Below are 18,992 nucleotides of genomic sequence, written 5' to 3'. Positions count from 1 at the left end.
CCCAATGTAATGTCCGGGTAGGACATTTTTTGTCCACGAGCTTTCACGTCGAAAATGGCCTGAAACAAGGAGATGGGTTTTCGCCATTATAATTTAACTTTGTTCTGGAATACGCTATAAGGAAAATCAAAGTTAGCCACCAGGGCCTAGAGTTGAACGGTATTCACCAGGCTATGGCATATGCTGATGATGTGAATTTAATAGGGGATGATAGGAGAACAATAGAAAGAAATGAAGAGATCTTATTAAACGCTTGCAGGAACATGGGTTTAGAAGTAAATGCAGAGAAAATAAATACATGGAAGTGCGTCGGGACCGTAATACAGCAAATTATAAATGCGTTAAAGTATTAAATAATACTTTTTATAAAGTGGATAGTTTCAAATATCTAGGATCAATATTAACAGACGAAAATCATATCCACGAAGAAATTAAATGTCGACTAAAAACAGGGAATTCGTGTTACTATTCGGTCCAAAATCTCTTGTCGTCGCGAATTCTGTCGAGGAATTTGAAGCTTAAAATATACAAAACGATAATCATGCCTGTTGTTTGTATGGTTGCGAAACATGGTCACTTACTCTGAGGGAAGAACATAGACTGAAAGTATTTGAGAAAAAGATCCTGAGACGAATATTCGGACCCAAGAGGAACGGGAATGGGGAATGGCGGAAACTTCATAACGAGGAATTACATAATTTATAGGGTTTACCCAACATTGTTAGGGTCGTCAAGTCTAGGAGGCTTAGGTGGGCGGGTCATGTAGCTAGAATGGAAGAAAGTAGAAACGCTTTCAAAGTCTTAACTGGAAGACCAATCGGAAAACGACCGTTAGGAAGACCTAGGCGCAGATGTGAGGACAATATTAAGATGGATCTCGTAGAGATTGGAATACAAAGTAGAAACTGGATGGAGTTAGCTAAGGATAGAAGTCAGTGGAGAGCTTTTGTGAACGCGGCATTGAACCTCCGGGTTCCATAGGCCATAGAGTTAGTTAGTTAGTTAGTTTAGTTATTTGAATGACCAAATTAATAACCCACATGCATTATCTTTTATAAGGTAATAGAGCTGCAATTACCGAGGCTCCGACTAAACGAATTCTGGGTTGAACAATGTGGTTCAAAAAGCAGGAAAAGGGAACGGGGAATAAATATAAGAGCGAACGACTCGCATTTTAATAGGCACCAGTGTTGCAAAAGCCCTGTGTGAGAGAAAACTAATAATTTTCACCTCCTACCAGAAGTTCCCTCTGCATCCGCTCCTGGTAGTATATGAGCAGAAGCCAAGGCGACGCGGCAATTGTTATGAATATAATAAAAGTAAGAACATAAATTAAGAATATTTGAACGTTCTGCCCTGGAATCACTAGCATGAAGCACTAGCACTAACTGCTGTTTTTGTATTAAAGTTAACTGATTAGGCGAACATTCCTCAGTAACTTTATACGACTATTTTACTTAATTACAATTTTTCCCACTACTTTTTCTACTTAATATGATAGGGACACGAAAATTCAAATATCGAGGACAGTTAAATTTTCGCATGTGCTCTCCCACTGGAAACTATGGAGCAGCTCTTATTGTAATATTCGGAAAATCTAATCACTCCTTCTCTAGTTTTTCACTATTATAAACTTTTGCACTCCACAAGGAGTAATGCAACAGTTCCGCAACTATTTGCACTGCTGTAAACAATCACCTTCGAAACTTCACAACTACATGATGTAATTTTATAAAGTACTATATTGTTAATATTTAACTTACTAATCTTTTTGTATCTTATTTCTTTAAGTTTCTATTTACACTAAAATGGTTGAACGTGCTGTACAGCAAATTATACAGGCTTACTTATTATACTGTAATTTAGCTGAGTAGCGTCATTTCAGATTTTCCCAGCAGGCCATGATTGAATATTGCAATACAGTTCTAAGTTTTTATTAGTATACTAGCTGAACCTGCGCTTTTTACACAGCGCATCATTCGCATATGAGCATAAATATCCTTTTCATTCCTCACATCTGTACATGTCCCTTTACAAACACAAGTGAAAAAAGTGTTGATTTAAAAAAATCGGCAAGGCGTATCATAAAGGGGACCTCAATATTGAACCTATATAGATTTGAGCCTACTTCCGGTTGGAGTTTCTAATTTATGCATGACCAGAGCTTCCTTTCTTCTTCCATGCAGTATGTAATAAGGAAATACATTACATACGCAATTAATTTAATCGCAGTTATATATGGTGTTCATTGGGCAAATTACTCCAAAAATAATGATTCATTTTACTGGTTAAACTGGAGAAATGGTTATCGTTCCTTTTTCATTATTATTTGGCCATGAAATAAATGCCTGAGACATATGCAACCCCTATATACAACAGCGTGGTGTTGGAATGTACAACGCGTAGGATATGGTGCTTTAGTTTTTTTTTTTTTAATTTCAACGCTTCCATGCGTACCCTAAAAAATGTAATAAAGAAATAACGGCCATGTTTTTAAAATATTCAATTAGAACTGGAAAATCTACGCAAGATTTCCAATCGATCAGTGGAAACATCATCTTTCTAGAGCCTGTAGTTTCCAAGATCTCATTGTCGAAAGGATTGGCCACGAACATATAGTTTAAAAGAACTCGGAAGATGGAAGCACAATTAATGTGCATTGATTTTAGAGAAGGCTTATTAAAATACAAAACCTTTGAACAACAATTTTATATCATAAACTTTATGAAAAAGATCAAGCTAACTGATTTATTTAAATTACTCGTAGTTAAAATGTTTGTCTCTGTTAAACGTGAAATCACACATAACCGCAAGTGAAAGCTTTGAAAGTCATAGTTATACGTTGGAGATCGGGCGCTTTTAACATACTTTCATCAAGTAGCCTAGCCTCTCTTGTGTTAGTTACTGTGCGAGCGAGGACCAAGTATTGCAAAACGTACTTGTGAGCATAGCACACTTACGCACTTAGAGGATCGACGGAAGTTCTCACTTTCGGAGGGCAAGCTTGCTTTTTGAACATCATTTAATCATCTTTCATTTCTCTTCCATCTTCATTTGGGCTTCGGCCCTAGGCTCCATTATCATCATGACGGACCTTAGCAATGCTTCCGGACAACTACATCTCGACCAACAAATTCCTATTAATATAGGACCAAACGGACGTCAGAAAACTCATCCACGTATTGTTACTGGCACCAAGGGAAACAATAATGCACAAACGGGAGACAACAGTGATACTGGGGACAGCTCACTTCGAGATCAACGAACTCGTTCTCGATCACCACACGGGCGTGACTCTATCTCTGAACCTCCGAAACGACCACGCACTAGTAATATCGACAACCAGCAAACAAATAACATGGATTGGGCTTCTACAACTAATGAATCAAATACCTCAGCAACCACTACTCAAGACGTGACTTATAACTTCTTACTAACCGATTTTGACACCAAATACGATTCGGTACGTGCCATTTTTCACCAATTAGTTAAATATGTACCAAGACCGGAGATCCGTGAAATAATCAAGACACGTAAAGGCATTATAATAAAATCAACTAGGTCTAATTTTGCGACGCATGTACGGAATAAGGCCACTTTCGAGATCTTTGGGCCAAAAGCAAACCTCTCCGCTTTAACTCCTACTACACGTAAGACACCTCCGCCTCCTAAACGTTCACCAATGCTATCGGTGGTAATACGCGGAGTAGAGCCAGACCTCACAGACGAAGAAATCTACGAAGAACTGCATCAAGAAGGGTTTCCTGTCAAACGATGCATCCGAATAAAGAATAATTTAGGACCAACCTATCTGGTACGTGTGCTTACCGACCAACCACAACTTATAGATCAACTCCTGTCTAAAGGAGCGTATATCTATCGCCGACGCTATAAGGTCGAGCCATCCCGTACACCGGCACCTCTTCCCTTGCGCTGTGAGCGATGCCAACAATATAATTCACATCCCACGTCGGAATGCACTAATACCATTAAATGTGGGTATTGTTCCATGCAACATCCTACCAGGGAATGCCCTAACCAAAAGGCACCACCGCAATGTAGTGCATGTCCTGAAAAACATCCGACATACAGCTATAAATGCAAAGCCAAACCACAACCTGAACCTTCAAAGCCGGAACTGGTTGCTCCTATTCGCTCTATTGATCCTCCGACTCCACCTGCCAACTCATTACTTCATCCAGTTACTGTTGAAGACTTACTACGCTTTCTGACCATTACTCTCCAAAATATCCATCCTTTTCTACGCACTCACATACTTACTCAAATCATTCACGCAGCTAAAATCCTGTTTAATATTCAGCTTCATGCCACCTATTCTGGCCCCACAGTACACTTTCAGATCCAACCCCTTGAAGTTTGTCTAATATGGCGAAATTCAGCTCTAAACTTTTCTGTGTATTTATTATGGCTTACAACTTACTCTTTATGAATATCCGCTCATTACTGACCCATCAAGTGCTTTTTACGCAGTTACTACAAGAAGAACGAATATCAGCTTTTGCATTGAACGAAACATATCTGGCTCCTTACCTGAATTGCTACATACCGAAATATACCATACTCCGTCACGATGCCCCTGCAGGACCACGTCTTTATGGTGGCACAGCTATCGGTATTTGCAATCGTCTGCCATATCGATCCGTAACAGCACCTCATAATATTACTCTTCCTGAATATAACATAACTACAATATACTTTCGAGGCCGTACTGTCACCTTTGCTACAATCTATTTTCGCCCCGGTAAACAACTCAATTATGACTTCTTTCGCTTCATTGACTCTCACTCTAAGCATTACATTATTATGGCAGACCTAAATTTTCATAGTCGTACCCAAAGAGACAAACAGCACTTCCTTGATTTTATTCAAAATACTACTACTGGTGAATTTCATATTCTACCTAAGCCAACACGACCAGCTAGTAACAGTACTCCTGATGTTGTCATTACCTCATCTTCTCTGACTCCGTTTATCACCATCACGATATTAGACTCCATAGGAAGTGATCATGTTCCTATTAAGTTAGAACTACGCTGCACAGCACAATCTTCATATTCATTGCCAACTAAGAAAATCTACTGTTATAATCAGGCTGATTGGGATCAATACCGCTCTGCACTTAACGATGCTATCATTCCGCTAACTGTACCTAATTCCCAAAATAACCTCGATTTAGTAGTCACTACACTAACTGAAGCAGTTCAACATGCGGCTGATCGCTCTATTCCTACTACTACCGCACATCTTCATAAACCCACATTACCGCCACGATACCTTTCATTAATAACTGCATCACGTAGAGCTTACCGAGAGTACCGAACGAGCGGCAACTTGGAAGCCCTTCGACTCCATCGTCAGTACCTACGCATAACACATAACTACATCGTTGCGTACAAGAAACGACAATGGATCCGTACATGTAATACTCTGGGTGCCGAAACTCATCCAAGCAAATATTGGCGAAAGTTTCGTCAACTTACTGGCACAACTTCATCCACGCCATATCCGCTTGTTCAAAACAATCAAGCTCTCACTACTGACTCAGAGAAGGCAAATTCGTTCGCCCTCTTTTTTCAAGATATCTTTACTCCGTTGCCTGGGTGGCACATGCCACAACGACTTCAAACAATCATCAACCGCCAAACTGATCCGACCTCAGCTCACTTACAACCGTCAGATAATCATATTCTTGAACCAAATAATCCACTTACGCAGTCTATAACACCAGACGATATCACTACAAGTCTAGAAAAGAAACGGAATACTGCACCTGGCTTTGATTGCATCACCTATGTACTGATCAAACATGCGCCTCCTTCTTTTCTTCTATTCCTCAGCCAACTTTACACTTTCATACTTCGTACTGGTTTCTTTCCACTTGATTGGAAATACTCGAAGGTTCTTCTATTTCCTAAGCCAAAGAAACCTCCGTCTGATGTTCAGTCGTATAGACCAATTCATTTAACTAGCTGCCTCTGTAAAATCCTGGAACGGATTCTTGTTCGCCGACTTCATGACCACATTCGACGTCACAATCTTTTGCCTATTCATCAAGCTGGTTTCCGGCCTCATTTTAGTACTATAGATCAGCTATTACGCCTTACCACGGCCGTTTATAACCAATATAACCGGGGTTTTCCTTCTTGTTTAGTAACATTTGATCTCGAGAAAGCGTTTGATAAAGTTTGGCATCCTGGGCTTATTTATAAACTGCATCACTATCTATTACCTATTTCCTACATACGCTTAGTCAATTCCTTCTTAACAGGACGTCTGGCATACATATCCATAAACAGCACTCTCTCTCATCCAATCTTCTTACACTCTGGAGTACCTCAAGGTTCGTCTTTGTCGCCTCTCCTCTATCTCTTATACGTTGCCGATCTCAGATTACCAGCCAATATCCAAATTTATCAGTTTGCAGACGATACAGCTTTTCTTTCAACAGCCCGTACTATTCAGCAAATTAATCGCCTTATGCAACCTGCTATTGATAGCTTTGTCGACTGGTGTAACATATGGAGACTGAGTATTAACTCTGCGAAGACACAATCAATTGTATTTTTACCACCAGGACGACGCTCCAGAGTGTACCGTAACCCGACTTTACTACGCCTTCATGTTGAGCATACACCAGTTCCGGTTCATTCGACTCTGACTTACCTTGGTATCGTCTTTGACAGTAAATTATCTTGGATCCCACATCTTAAGAAGGTTGTCGCTCAAGCCCAGAACAGACTCAATTTGCTTAAAAGGCTAGTTGGTACAAGTTGGGGCTTAAAACCATCTACGGTCCTCCATACCTACAAAGCCTTCATGCGAAGTACCTTAACATATGGCCACACGGCTTGGGTCTCTGCATCTGACAAATATTATCAAAAATTGTGTACCATGGAGAGACATGCCTTACGGTTAGCGTATAGAATCAGGTTACCAAGTCCAACTAGGCTCCTGTACGATCTTATCGATTTTCCGTCCTTACTCTCACACTTGGAGCAGCTTCGAACCCGATACATTACTACTCGGTTTGAGTTACACCATGTAATGCTACAGGACATTATACGCTACGATAGAGATAACGATGCACCACCACGATACATCGACTCTCCGCTGCAACACTATATGACATTATATCACCTCCAATTGGACCCTGCCACTAGAGACCCCGAGATCTTTGCCATATATCATCCACGTCATCTATCACCTCATGTTTATCCATCATACGCACAGTGATTACTAACTAATATGGGCCTCCCCTGTCTTCATCAGTTCCTGAGTGGCCCCAGGAACAGAAGATAACTGCATCTGTCCATTAACAAAACCTCGTGATGTGGCGTCTGTGCAATTCATTCATTATCATTTCCTCATATCGTCCTTTCAGTATATATATATATATATATATATATATATATATATATATATATATATATATATATATAATGTTTTCTATTTTGTTACCATTTTTTCCCTTTGTTAGCCTATATGCATATATATAATATTGTTCTACTTTTCACTTATTTACTCCTTGTGCACCTATCACCTTATATATTCATTTTGTGCACCTCTTACCTTTTGTTATTATTGTTATTGTTTAGTTATCGTTCGCTTGATTAACCATTATCAGTATTGAATGTATGTATAAATTATTTACTTATTAATGAATAAAGAAAAATCCCATAGACCCACTATAATATTATTGAGTCCAAAATGCATATGAATCACTTCCCCGAAGAAAGGGCAAAACCCTTTAACCGGGTAGACGGAAAAAAAAGGCGCTTTTAATGGCAATTGTAGTATTTTAATAGATAGGTAATTTATTAAAAAGCATGTGTTTATCAAACTCAGGGGGGTAATTGCCCCTTGCCCTTCTCAACTAGTACATATGATACATGCTTTTACTACAGTATGTGCGATACGTACTGCTCTTCATTTTGTTGGAAGTCTGTATTATGCGAGCCCCAATTATTTGAGGTTAGTTCGGCCCATATTACCTCGGATAATAACGACTCTACTTTAGCTGTTGGTTGCGGATTTGTATACTACGCAGTACACTTAAGAACTGTAATTTCTATATTCTGATATCTAAAGGAGATCTGATGGTAGTACGAGCTCCTTCATGGCTAAGCGGTTAGCGTACGCGCCTTTGGCGTTGGAGACCTGGGTTCGATTCCCGGCGGGAGCTCATGTGTTTCGGATTCCACGTTAACCATTAGGTCCACGTCTCATATAGCCACGCTGCTCAACGAAACGTTAAACTCAAAATCAACTTAACAGATGGTAGTAAAAATTTGTAGAAAGTCTTTCAGAACACAAGGTTATAAACAGAACACAATAATATCATTACCTTTGATCTTTCAATATTGTGATACTTTTAGATACATACACGAACTCACATAATTCGTAATTTACTTTGCTTTAAAGAATTTAACTTATTTAAGTCAAGTGAAACTTTGGTCAATAATTGTATAGATTGATTTACTTTCAGGATAAGAACTCAATGAATACCAAAGTTACAGATTTAATTATAATTGAATTCTTTGCTCAATAATGTATATCTATAAAGATTCGTGTTTTACACTCCCATGTTTTACATATACACACAATTAACAGTAAATCCCAATAAATAGAATACAAACCTCCGTCTTATACTTGTAGTATTCTCTTAACTTGTAGCGTTTTAAAGGAATATCTAACCCCTAATACAACCAACATTATAATGATCAGTACAAGCAATTATCATAGTCGATACGATGTTTATGGTCTTTGCAAAATGTTTTCCATTAAATAACATAAAAACTACGTTCACCATAGAGAATATTATCATGGCACAAAAGATAAGCCTAGCATGAAACAGTGAACGCAAAGAAACACATTAACTGCCTTCGAATAAGTGTAATATACTTCTTATTATGCAATATCTAGCACCACAAGTTTTAAAACAAGTCAATGTATACCACTACAAGTTCCTAACACGTTTGATACTACGATAATGGTTTCAGTAAAAATGGTTTCCGTGAAATGACATCGATAGTAGGGGAAAGTTGTACAAAATGGGGACCCTTATATATTTTAGTACATAAAACCAAAACTATCAATGATAAAATTGCTAGATGTAAATCAAAACATTCAGTGGAATGTTGGCTACCATGAAATAGGCCTTTTTGTATCATAAGAACGTTTATTTTAACAACCAAAAGGGAAATTGAGAAAGGATTAAAGTCTCCGTTTTGTACTACTAGTCGGGTAAAATGGGATTGCCTTTAAAAACTTACCAAATACTTTCAAAACTTACAAATATCTTGCTTAAAACATTTTACATCTTGTTTACAACTTGTTTATATCTTATACACAAATCTAGTTTACAAATATCTTGTTTATAATTAATCAAAAAAGAAATAAAAATGAGATTTTTGTACTAAATAAAACTAATTAGAAATAAAATAAATTTGTCTAGTAAGCAACAATTTAAACTTTACGTGTTACAAAAGTCCCAAACAGATATATCATCCTTTTCGTCCACGTTAGAACAGGCATCGTAAGCCCACCCATTGCAGCCAGAACACCTAATCCATCATTTTTTTGCTTTTGAATGACTATAGAGTCCGTTGCAAAAAAAAAAAAAAAAAAAACACAAGCCAAATCAGAATTCTCGTCCTCTTCCGACGATGAAGATAGTTTTGTTTCCGTCTTGAGTTTAATTTTCTTTGATTTCGGATCTTTAAGACTATAACCCTTATCAGACAAGATCTCACTTTTCATTCCAATACACTTGCTCACTTTTCGTTCTTTACTAGTAGATTCTAGGATTAGCCCTATTTAGCAAACTTTCTGTAGATTTTTCTTATTTTCTTCCTTTCGTTTTTCTTCTGCTTCTTATTCAACTTTGTATGGTGAGGAAGTGAGAACTACCGTCTTACCCCTTCTTTTATTATTTTTATGTTTCTTAACTCTGTTCAGCTCTTCAGGTGAAGATATGAGCAATTTTGATGAAATGCGAAAACTTGAAAAACTTTCCACCGGATCCCAATTAATCCCAGATTTGAAGGTTGAAAACGTTTAACATTTTTATGTTGGAGAAGTGGCAGCCGCATACTTGGAGTGTTGAGATAGTTCTGCAGCTGGTGGCAGGACACAAATGGGCACAGAGGTAGGAAGTTGAGAAAGCTCAGCAGTTGTTGTCGATCCGCATGGTCTTTCGACCTTCTCAGATAGAGTGAATAAGTGATCAGTAAATGCATCTCTGTTTAAGGGGTATATTCTAGTTTTCTTAAAGCAATTTACTGCCGTTTGCACTAAAGCTGTTTCACAAAAGCTACATTAGTAGTAGAGTATATATCGGTTCTAGCGCACCACCTAACCAACGAATTAGCCCAAATCTTTAAAAAAAAGTCTAGTTTACGCACACTTTTTGACTATCGTTTTCCCTCCAGGTGTTAGTTTAAGTATACATTTCCCCTCCCAGAACTTTTGACAAATATTATTTAACACAGAAGAATAGCATAATGTTAAAGTGAGATTGAGTTGGCTTTTATGACATTTAAAATCATAAAAACTTACATCTAGAACTTATATCTTATTGTGCTGTCTTTGATTGAAAAAATAGTTTTTGTTTGGTACAAATCGGTTCAGAAATAGCTGAATTATAAGTACTTAAAGTTTAGTATGTTGCATACAGTTGTTATAATGTATATATGTACTCTAGTTCTCATTGTACACACGCACACACATGATTTCGAGTTTACAAGCCAGTTTTAGTTGAGAGAAAAGTAATAGCATACATATACATGAGATTTATAGTCTTTCTTTCTTTTTCTTTCTTAGACGTGACTCACAATCTGGTTTCTCCGTTCCTTCTTTTCTCTTTCTTTCAACAGAGCTTCTAGCTAGTAGTCGCCAGATGCTGCTGTACTAATGACGTAATCTATCCTCGCTGGACAACGTCACACATACATACCCAAGCACTCTTTTCAACTTCGGCAGGTGGCGCTGTACCAATGACGTAATCTATCCTCGCTCGACAACGTCACACATGACGTCATTAAATCCGCAACAAAATATCTCTTGGTGGTATACAATCCTTTAGAGAGTTCACATAATCTAGAAAACAGGGTTGGAAACTAATTATTTTTTCATGTTTTTCCAGAATCGTTAAAATTGCGAATTAGGCTTTGAAACTATTACCAATGAATTGCCATCAAATAAGGTAAACATGATAATTTTTTGGACACGATAACCAATCCTGTCATCAATGGCGTATTCGAGGGATACTATTTTTTAAATCGCTGTAACGCCTTTATTTATTAACAGATTTTCAAAACTCAAACGAACATCGAATGTTATTTTTCTGATGTCTAATTTGTTGCCTACCTTTAAGGATACGATTTTAATTTTTAATAACTTTACTAATTTTTGCCACTTTTGAAAAATAAAAATTACTAGCATAATCTACGCAAAATTCTAAGACTTTTTTAAAGAATAACTTTTTCCTGAAAACTCAAAAATAAACCCGCAAAAAATTCCGGAAATTTTGAATTTGTTATAACTACGCCAAATATTAACCGATTTTCAAAATTCAAACGACAACCAATAGAGAAATAAATTTGCAATTTTGATTGTATTGTGGGTAGTATAACTCTAAGGATACTATTACAAAACTCAAATAAATCTCTTATTTATGTATAGAACTTTAAAAATCGAATAACATAGCGCTGTGTATGTCTAAAGATCTCAGTTTTTATAGTCTTGAAACCATAGAAACACTTATACACTTAGAACATATTTAAAATTACAAGTTTGGATACTGATAATGGAATCTTCTGCTAACCTCGTTTTCTATCGGAAACAATCGTTTCTTAAACTCTGTCCACTGATCATAATTCAAGCTGAATAGACAACCGTTAATATCAATAACTACTTGGACTTCGGTTTGCACATTTTTCACAATTATATTGAAATTATTAGTAAGTATAAACTTCTCTTGGGGATCCATACTAACCACTCCATTTTTTAATTTAGAAAAAAATTATCATTTTTGTTACTTCTTAGAATCATTTTTAAAGAACAGTTGATGTATTTTGTAACCATTAGAAAGATTCTTCATTCCATCATACCTCATAAACAGTTTCTTAGTTTTCATCTCTTTTAAAACTTGATCAGTATCATCATTATATCTCTGTGGCAATAAGGTTTTTTATTTCTCATTTAGATGTACTAATACCCTTTCCCCAGTGTATTTTGTTTGTATCAATTTCCATGAGGTTATTTTGTATGATTTTCCTTCTTCCAGATCTTGCAATTTAACAAGCTATAAAATGTTAATATTGTTTTTCTTGTTTAATTGTGAAGCCATTTCTCATTTATTGTATAAAACTTTTAAAAATTTGTTCCTTTTGTAGTGATGTTATCTCGTTATATATATAGTTAATTCTATCAACAATATCTTTTATATGTTCGTCTGTTAATTCTCCATTCATTACTTTAATAACATTAAGTTCATTCTTAAACATAGCAATTTGAGTAACCATATTCTTATAATACTCTTTCTTTGAGGCTATATTAAATCGTGTAGATAAGCCAGTGATAACGGCAGAAGCAGATGCAAATGCTATTGTAATAATCGAATAAACTGTAACATGAATAAATATATTTATAAACCCTGTAGAAGCAGAAAGCAGTATAGAAAATGCAATAAGAGTAACATAAATACATTTCAATCTCTTAAATTTCCTCTTATTTTTCGCTAGTAGGTTTGGAAGTGTTAATATTGTATCCTCAATTAATGCAAATAGATTCTCTCGTGGAATGTTATCTGGAATATTCATTTTATTAAATAAGTTTTTATGATCATTTTTAAATTATCGGTTTCATTAAATAAACAAAGTGCAACTTTCGTTCCTAGTAAACACAATTCATCATTCATCTTAGCTTAAACACAAGTGGAACGTTTCGTTCCTAGTAAACACAATTCATCATTCATCTTAGCTTAAACACAAGTGGAACAATTCGTTCCGTTTTGTACCTGCTTATCTTCTTGGTCTATATATAAGTTTTTTATGATATTACCATAAAAAACACTTACAAACTAAACATAATTGATGTATATCTTCTCGATTATTTTTTCTTTTTGAACATCATATTCAAGGTTTTTCTTCCCAATCATTACAGCATAACAAATCGTTTTATCTGGTGCATCGCTTTCAAAATTACCAGTTAATTTCAAATTGGTTCTATCATTTACAGTTACTGATTTATGCTTGCTTGTGTTAATCACAAACATCGGTCTATTTTCTAAAAACTCTTTAGGATAATAAAACATCTCATTGTTTCCAATTGTAACTTTCTTGTATATTGTATACATTTCGTAAGCTTTGAGATATTTATGCTTTTCAAAATCTAAGTTCAAAGATTCTAAAGGAAAAGACTCATTTCTAGAATTACGAAAATGGATGTTCTGTACTTTACAATGATCAAAATAGCTTGAATCTCTTTCTTGATTATCATTCCTATCAGTTCGGAAAAATGCAATTACAGTATTACGCATATCAAATTCTCTTGAGTAAAATTGTGTGGTTAGATCGAATTCTGAATATTTGCCTGTAACTGATTTTTGTAAACATTGATATGTGTTGAAGGAAATAAAAATCTTACCCTCTTTTAACATGTTAGTTCTTAGCAAGGTAGCGTAGTTAGGTTCATAATTGGCAATATGCATTCTCAACTCCATATTTGTAATCTTAACATTACCTGGATGTGGTTGATCATTCTCATCCTGCTTTTTAGTTTACAAATAGCAAATGCATTATCATCAGAACCACTTCATTTAAATCTATATTTCAATACTCCTTTCCACATAATATCTTTATAATCAGAACAAAATCCTAGTAAAAATCTTAGTAAAAATACTAATTCTTCATCTGTTCTTCGCCATGTAATTCCTTCCCATCCACATTCATCATAATGATTTGCTTCAGGTTTTGAAATCGTACATGTGTTTACAGCTGTCGAAGTTAAACCAGGATAATCTATAATATCTAATATTTGTCAATGTTTACTAACTTGTATTTGAGAAAACAGATGTGGGAAGAAGTTATTAACAAGTCTAATATTTTGACCAGCAGTATATGCTCCATTAGCATCTCTACCTCTAATTTCGAAAGTTACATAAATATCAGCATAATAAGGATGAACGAACCCATCCCCAACATCTATATCAAACTCAATAGATCTGTTTGGCTTATTTAAATTTTCGATTGTCTTTTGATTAGGTTTAAAAGATTGTAATTCATATGACTCTATTTTATCTATATATATTATTAAAAAAATATTGTTTTCGTTTTATGAATTCAACCCATAAAACAAACTTAAATATAACTTCTCCAAATATCTTTATTCCTATTCACCTGACTAATGATTTCTGGAAAACTATATCCATCTGTAAACATTTTTAATACTACAATACATAAATGCCCACAGATTACCTCGTTAAAATGTTGTATACGATTGGTACTGTACTTTATATTATAGCCAAGATATTTTACAAGTGTTTTGGTGGATTACCTCCGAATGAATCAAACACATACTTTCTATTTCTTTCTTTCCAATAACAAATCCAATGAGTTCCTATATTTTTAGACGTATCAAAGTTAACAATACCACACTCATTATTGTTTTGTTGTTTAGGTAATTCATCACTCATAAATACAGCTCTAAAGTTTTTTATCCTAAGCTGTTTAACAAGATGAATTAGATATATGTTACTTAAGGCTTTGATTTTTTTTTTTTTTTTACTGTTTTGGGCTTTAAGTTTTTTGGAAGCTTACAATCTTGCTTCTCTTCCATTGCTAAGTTATGTCTCTTTTGTTCTTCTAATTCTGCTTTATTCCTTTTCACATCTTCTACCGTTTTGACTACAGTAGCAACTCCAGCAGTAGCAGAACCAAGAGCACCTATTAAAGCTAGAATGGTTGGAATAGTAATTATAAAACCTCCATAGTGAACTTTATTATCATTTGCCCTTATTTCTTTGTTTATTTTCTTAACTTGTGGTATAGAAAGAGTTAAAGAAACACATTATCCTTTACTTAGTTTCGCTTCTTTTTTTTTGAATTGTTTCTTAGTTAAAATGTGATCAATATTTAATTGTTCCAGTTCTTCGTTAGGAATTTTAAATGTAAAAATGAAATTAAATGAAATCTTTCAGTTTTACGTCCCACGGTTATACCTGTTAGGCTAAAGGAGACGGTGATGATGATTAATGAATGAAATTGTGGAATGAAGAAAGTGGGAGGAAACGGGAGAACCCCGAGAAAACCCACGCACAAGGTGTTTGCCCACCACAAAGACCACTTGAATTTTAAATATAAAACTAGTCAACTTCATACTTATATATTTATTATAAAACTTTTAGTGTAAAATCCATAAAAATTAAACACAAATACTTATAAATCTAAACCAAATCTTACTTTTGTATTCATAGCCAACGCAGTTCCTAAAGCAGGTAATCGTTCTGTTAAGAAGATTACATCTTTAGCAAAAGCTCTTTCCCATGCTTTATTTTCTAGTTCTTTGTCTGCAATATGTCTAGAAGCTGTATCTTTATTATCTCTGTAGTAAATATCATGTTCTCTACAAGCTTCATCTAGCGGGTCAATACCTTTATCACCTCTTTCTAATCTTTCTTGAAGATTCGTAAAAGCCCCGCAAAATTCGTAGACTGGAATATGCAACTCTGGTATTCCCTTCATTTTTAAAATCCTATTCATTAATCCTTTTCCATGCTTCTCAATGTTCCAAAATTTTGGTGGTAACGTATTCAATATCCTTATCAAATAACCTATACACTTTGGATCATTAGGAATAAATTGTGTGAGTTTAGAATTAATCATATCTATAATGCCTACTTTCTCATCATTTCCAGCTTTTTCTTCTCCATCTATAACTATTAACCTATCTATTAATTTTCTCACATCATCTATCCATATATATTCTTTAGGTAATTCGTTGTATATTTTTATTCCTTCTCCAGACTTTGTTGTTTTCTTTCTTGGTGGTGTTGGTTCTAGTGTTGGTTTTATATATCTTTCCCAAATAGGTTTGATAATTTCTTTGTATTTTTTACTTCTACTAGATCGTTGTTTTCTTGTATTTGGATCATTGTCATGAAATACTACATTAGAATCAATAACTATTTGTGTATATTTTTCTAGATCATCTTCATTATAGTTTTTTTGGATTATGTTTTGTTAGTAATTCCCATAAACCTTCTTTTCCTGTATAATGTCGATTATTAATAACTAAATCATCACCATGAATTTTAACTTCCGTATCCCCAATCATATGTACGATTTTTCCACCATCATCATATGGTTGAATTCCAAAACTTTTATCATCTCTAGTTGCATAATCTCTCGAAGCAATCTTACCAAAATGGGTAGCTGGTAAAGATTCTATTCCTTATACTTTATACTTAATTTGCTTTTTCATATGTTTAATTTCCTCTGTTATAGGCGTATCACTTTCACTTATTGAACTCTCATACATAGGAGGTGTTACTAATAAGCGTGAATCTACTTTCGCGCTTTTATTTACAACTGGAACTAACTCTTGAATTAAATTTTTATTTTCCTCTGTTACTTTTGATATATTTTGTCCTAAGCCTTCAATTGCATCTATAACAGGTTGATCTTCTTCTTTATATTTTTCATATTTGCTTCGATTAGCTTGTTTAATTTCCTTAAATCTTTTAACAAGTTCTTCTTTTAACTTTATATATTTCTTAGCTTTAGCAGCATCTAACTGACTCATTTATTATATAAAGAAAAAATAAAAAAACGTAACCTAAGGTAATACAACATACACGTTTAGATACGTTCAATCACGTTTCACTCCAGTCTATACTTTTAAAAAGTCTTTAATTATATTTCTGTATTTACCATTACTCGTTTTCCTAGTCATATCTATTGTTAAGAAACCATGCTCCTTTTCCCAACACTTATTGCATAAAGATTGTAATTTTTCAAACGACATATCTGATCCAACAAATTCATCATATATGTGTTTTAAATTTGTGTTATCCTGTCTAAAGATACAAAGAAAATTTAAGTTGTCTCTTATTAGTTGTTTTGGTACTTTAGAATATGTTTGTCCAAGATAGAAACAGTTTAAACCTTTATGTCTACCTCGAGTAAAATATTCTCTAACATGGTTTTGTTGTTCTTAAATGAAATCATCAAACACTACCACAGAATCGTTCTCACACTCATCTAACGGAATAATCTCTTCGTTGTTTCCTTTTACTATTGCAATTGTCTTATTAATATCTCGTTCTATGTCTTGGAAAAGTTTTATTAGCTGTTGGTATTTAGATTGATGTAAACTTTTAGAACAGATATAAACATTTGTATATTTAAGCCAATCCGGTGCTAGTAAAAAGTTATCAATCATTAGTGTTGTTTTTACACAACCACTAGGTCCTACAATTAAACATCTTATATCATCAGGTAGCAATATACCATTCTTTTTCTTTTTTACAGTTTGGTCTGATAACCTTACTCGGATATCCCGTTTATTCATTTCAACTTTTATTATATAATAAATGAAAGTATTTAATTTAAACGGTTATTCACCTGTACTAAGCATGTACTTGCATTATCCATTTGAAAACGATTTGGAAGTAGCTGTTGCAGGATTTTATACAACATACTTAACACCAAACATTACAGAGAAAAATAATAAGTTGACAATTTGTAACAATCTTGCACTTACAAGGCAACTCATAGTTCAACCTGGCCAATATAATTTAAAAGAATTTGAAGAACATATGAAATCAAATCTTCCATACTCTGTTGATGATTTTAAAGATGATTTAAGAAATGATTCACCGAATTCACCGAAGACAGAAAGAAAAACAGAGTTAAAATATTTAAGACAAACAACAAAAGAACACTTCTAAACAATATATATATTGTTTCTCCATTTGAAGTGCATTTACCTGCAGATATAAAGTTTCATTAAATGTTTGAAATAACAATGCATACACTATAAATCTATCTTTCTACATAAGTATGATCGTAAACGTTTCATCATGATAAACCTATACCACGTGTACGAACAACATGGCTCAAATTAGTACAAGAAGTTTCAAGCAGCGTGCGAGAAGAAGTTGTTTACGTGGACAAAAAAAAATGATATTGAATATTACTTCGCATTAGGGAAGAGTCGTATATTTCTCATGCTAGTAAAGAAGATTTGTTGAAAGAAAAATTTAGGACGTGTGCAGCACCTTTCTAAACATTATCTGGCTTAGTACTGTACTTCACCCCGTCTCCTTTAGCCTAACCGGCATAATTGTGGGAAGTAAAACTTAAAGATTTCATTTTACTGTATTTCATAAATTTGATGTGTGTTTCTTGCTGAAAAGTGGCACTACGTTAAAAATAGCTATAATAATAAAGTAAATTCCTCATTGGACGATTCTTTTAAAGCTTATAAACGCCACGAGAAGTTATCCAAAAGTTCGTGCAATCACCCAGAAGGTGACGAACTACTAACCCCTTCCGACATCCATTTTATAGTTGGATTCTTGTATGTCTACCATGCAAATTTTAGACTCGTTTGAGTAACTCTTTATTTTTTATTTATTAATTATTTTTTTGCAGCTATATCACTGTAGGTGCGATCATTGACCGAGCTTCAAGCCCGGAGCGTCATTAAGTTCGCTCCAGGGAAAATCAGCAAAGAAGATTCACCAACAGATGAAAGAAGTAATTGGAATATAACGTTCTGGCTTAAAACTACATTGCTCAAAACATAAATGTAGAAAATTTGCTTCACATTACATTGGTGATCATATCAATCTTATGCATCAGCGGCGTCAAGTATGGACTTGAGACAATATGTCATTATATAGTGGTTTCATAAACATGGTGCACCATTTTTTGCGTAATGTACATGTTTCTGACCCATACTGTACA

The sequence above is a fragment of the Thermobia domestica genome, chromosome 1, assembly GCF_964235325.1.
Source record: "Thermobia domestica chromosome 1, izTheDome1.hap1.1, whole genome shotgun sequence".
In the NCBI taxonomy this organism is placed as follows: Eukaryota; Metazoa; Arthropoda; class Insecta; order Zygentoma; family Lepismatidae; genus Thermobia; species Thermobia domestica.
This window is presented reverse-complemented; position numbering follows the sequence as displayed.